The following is a 4369-nucleotide window of genomic DNA, read 5'->3' on the forward strand; positions in this document are numbered from 1 at the left end:
ACAAATTATAATAATAATAATAATAATAATAATAATAATAATAATAATAAATAGAGAGGGTTTAAAAAAAATCAGGGCACACTTGGGGGGTAATTCCAAGTTGATTGCAGCAGGAATTTTGTTAGCAGTTGGACAAAACCATGTGCAGTGCAGGGGAGGCAGATATAACATGTGCAGAAAGAGTTAGATTTGGGTGGGTTATTTTGATTCTGTGCAGGGTAAATACTGGCTGCTTTATTTTTACACTGCAAATTAGATTGCAGATTGAACACACCACACCCAAATCTAACTCTCTCTGCACATGTTAAATCTGCCTCCCCTGCAGTGCACATGGGCCCTCATTCCGAGTTGTTCGCTCGGTAAATTTCATCGCATCGCAGCGATTTTCCGCTTAGTGCGCATGCGCAATGTCCGCACTGCGACTGCGCCAAGTAAATTTGCTATGAAGATAGTATTTTTACTCACGGCTTTTTCTTCGCTCCGGCGATCGTAGTGTGATTGACAGGAAATGGGTGTTACTGGGCGGAAACACGGCGTTTTATGGGCGTGTGGATAAAAACGCTACCGTTTCCGGAAAAAACGCGGGAGTGGCTGGAGAAACAGAGGAGTGTCTGGGCGAACGCTGGGTGTGTTTGTGACGTCAAACCAGGAACTTTGCAAAAAGCGGGGGTAGAGTCTGCACAGGATCTCTCAATCTGAAAACTTACTAATTTATTAGACATAGGATAAACCTATAGCTTATTTCGTTAACCAACATATGGCCATGTAGTTGAATAATTCATAGCAGGCACTGGGTTGGTGGTGCTCCCAGAGGTAGTTCAGTAAACTGATACAAAGAAATTGTATGGTTCCTGTATAGTACAGGAGCCAAAGAAGAAAAGAAGAAAGACTACACGTCTCTTCTGGGGCACTCTTTTATAGTAATTTATGTGATATTAAGGTATTTAAAAAATAACTTTTATTTGTATTCCTCTTAAAATAATGTGCTATGAGGCAAAAATGGAACTAAAACACAATAGAGTTGCTATCTGTTTATCAAGAGGATAATCCATCCAATTTAAATAAATTTGATTGTACAAGGTGATACAAATCAAACTGACTGGCTCCGTTCAGCAAAAATATATATAGAGAAATGTGTGTCTCTCTGGTGTTAGAAGCGCTGTGATCCAGATTTAAATGATATAGGAAATATCATGTTCCAAAGAACTGCAATATAATTGTATCAAATCACACTATCATTATTCTGGAAGGGAGAGATATTTCTCTGTATAACACAGGTGGGCTCACCTTGTTGCCTAGGTAAGAGTCTGTTTCTATAGGCTGGAGTGGATATTGTGAGTGTTACCTGAAACTTTGGCTCCAGGTCTGATTGTTTTTTGTAGGATAAAAATACCTGCAGTACCGGGTATTCTCTGGTGGTCTCCCAACCAGGTACTGACCTGGCCCACAGTGCTTGGCTTCCAAGATCAGACGAGGTTGGGCATACTCAGTGTGGTGTGACCGCAGGTAATGTATCCTGCTTTATATTGCCCGGAGCCAAGTGTTGTGTAATGGAAGTTATTCAAGAACTCTTAGAGTCCAGATATTGGTGATACAACGATGTGTATCGATGATATTGGAGAGGACAATAGGAGATACGTCCTGAGCCAAAGTTCAGTTTAGTGATGAGCCTGATGTTGTCCCAGAATCCCCTTATTGCACAAAGATTATTTTCCAAACTAGTCACAAAAAATTATTTGTTGTACAATGTATATAAGTGAAAAGTCACATTAATGTCTGGAAACTCGGTGCAACAAAAAATATTGTGCAATTATAGCGGAGATATTCCTTATAAAGGGGCCTATGACAGCAAATACGGCTTCAAAATTGAGGTATAATCCTACTGTTAGGTGGAGGGGTAAAATACCCCCCTTTTTTTGGTGAGAACCGTCACTCAAGATCCATGGTGAGAGGTGAGTCCAGCAGAGAGACGCGCCGGTATCCGCGGTCCGTCGACCGGAAGTTCGGAAACCGGAAGTGACGACAACCGGAAGTGACGACGTACGTTTCGCTCGTGGAGCTTGTTCACGGAAATGCCTGCTCCCTGGTCCTCTGTTGCTGGCTTATAAGGACCTGGTGGGTCCTAATAATTGGTTGATTGATTGCTGTGCTGTTTAATAAAGTGAATAATGAGCTCAGAGTTTTAGAGACGCTGTGTTGTTATGATTACATTAATGTGCACTGTGCGGTCATAAATTCATGTATGTTAAGGGGCTAAATAGCCAGGAATTGATATTTTCAAGATTATACAAATAGAGAACACCCTTGATAAAGCTTATTAGGTGTTTAATTGTGATATAATTGCATTGTTGTGAAATCACTAAAAGTTGCTGGATATAGCACAATGTATGGGAATACGCTATTAGTAGTGTTTTAAATGAATATAACTGTTGATTTGGTAACACTGAAAACATGGGACAGATTAAGAATGTGAGGGAATTAATGATAGCAATTGGAGAGCAAAGAAATTGTCACGATATAGAATGTAAAATATAAAATGGGAATTGTGAAAAATAAATCAGAAACTGTTGATCAGGGAAATAATACTGGGTAAAAGTTACTAATGGAAATTGTAATGATAGATAATGGAAATTCTAGGGGTCATAAAAAAGAATTTAGAGAGAATTGCAATATTATTGTTGAAAAGGCTTTAATGCTATATTGGGTGTATAAAGAAAAAGGGAGTGTATTAGTTGGAAGGAACATATGTGAGCAAAGTGAAGTGAGGATTAAAGGTGAAGTTTGACAATGATGTGGAGGATTATACGATTGTGCTTGGTGGGGTGCAGTGATAAAGTGATGAGAGCAAAGGTAGGCTGGGATTGAAAAACCTGTGTGTATCACTGTGGATGACAGGTGTGAAATGAAAGGAGGGAGGGAGATACGGGGAGTGGGGGTGTGTGTGGGGGGTTTGGGTGTGGAAAGGGGAGGGGAAAGAGGGAAGGGGGGAAGGGGAAAAAAAGGGGGGGAAGAGGGGGAAAGGGGGGGAGGGAGAACAAAGAAAGATGGGAAGGGGAAGGGGGGGGAGGAGGGGGGAGGGGAAGGGGGGAAGAAGGGAAGGGGGGAAAAGGGGATGGGAGGGAAAGGATGGGGGGGAAAGAAAGGGGGGTGGATGGAAAAGGGGGGGTTTGAGGAAAGATAGGGGGGCAAGAAGGTTAGTGTAGTGTAGGGATGATTGAAGGGGATTTTTCGTGACGGGAAAAAGGTAGCTGAGGGGCAGTGGTAAGAATGGGAAAGTGAGGATCAACCTGGGCAGGGGAAAGGGGGTGAGAAGAAATGGAGAAACAGAATGGAGAGAGGGATGGGAAAAGGAAAGAGAATGCTGGGGCAATGTGGGATGCAGATGATGGGGTGAAGGGAGGTTTTAAAGGAGATGTGGATAGGATATTGGGTATGAGTGAAGTGGAATGAAGGGGCAGAACTGAAAATATTGGATGATTGGGGTGTGGTGAAAGATTGGGAAAGTGACTGATGCAATGGAGAGAAGTAGTTGTGAAATGTGGTGACTGAGAAAATTGTGGATCAGCTGGGTTATGTGATGTTGACAGGCAGAAATGGAAAAGGGATAGAGAGAGAGATGAAGGAATTAATGGTGCTAACTGTGACTGAGTGCTAGAATAACTGGATTGAGGATAAATTGATATGGGATTGCTGAAGAAAAGAAAGTTGCATTAAATTGAGGAGGAATTTACAGGAAGACACTGTAGTTAATATACTCATTGAGACCATTGGGAGCTAGAGTATTCAGCCGGAAAGTCCATTCACTTTCTTTCTTAAGGAGCGTGGTCATGATATCTCCTCCTCTGATTCCCATTTTAACTTGTTCTAGGCCACATATTTTTAGATCCTGCGGGGAGCATGCATGTTGTTGCAGAAAATGTCTGGAGACTGAAGTTAATTGCTTCATCCTTTGTTGGTCTCTATTTGCATTTCTGATGTTGCTCATGTGCTCAAGAGCCCTCTGCTTCAACATCCGTGTGGTGATTCCTACATATTTTAAATTGCACGGACATGATATGCAATAGATTACGTTTGTACTTTTACAGTTAAAGAAGTTCTTGATTTTGATGGTATCTCCATATCTGTCGCTTATTGTTTGGACGTTGACCATATGTTCACAGATTTTGCAGTTTCCACAGGGGTAACTTCCTATTGCAATTGGGTCTCGTGCAGGTCTTGTTGTAAAATGGCTTTTGACAAGCTGGTCTCTCAAATTAGGGGAGCGTCTCCAGCTGAGTTCTATCGTGTTCTTGAGTTTTTGTGATAAATCATTGTCGGATAATAGAATGGACCAGTGTCGTTGTAGAATAGATTTGATTTCTTTCCATTC

The 4369-nt window shown here is 41.6% G+C and overlaps 1 pseudogene; it reads right to left on the reverse strand.

The window, feature by feature from the left end:
- Positions 1-1390: 1390 nt before the first annotated feature.
- LOC134964337 (5S ribosomal RNA) lies at positions 1391-1508 on the reverse strand (annotated as a pseudogene).
- Positions 1509-4369: the final 2861 nt, after the last annotated feature.

Source organism: Pseudophryne corroboree, chromosome 9 (assembly GCF_028390025.1).
Source record: "Pseudophryne corroboree isolate aPseCor3 chromosome 9, aPseCor3.hap2, whole genome shotgun sequence".
Taxonomy (NCBI): Eukaryota; Metazoa; Chordata; class Amphibia; order Anura; family Myobatrachidae; genus Pseudophryne; species Pseudophryne corroboree.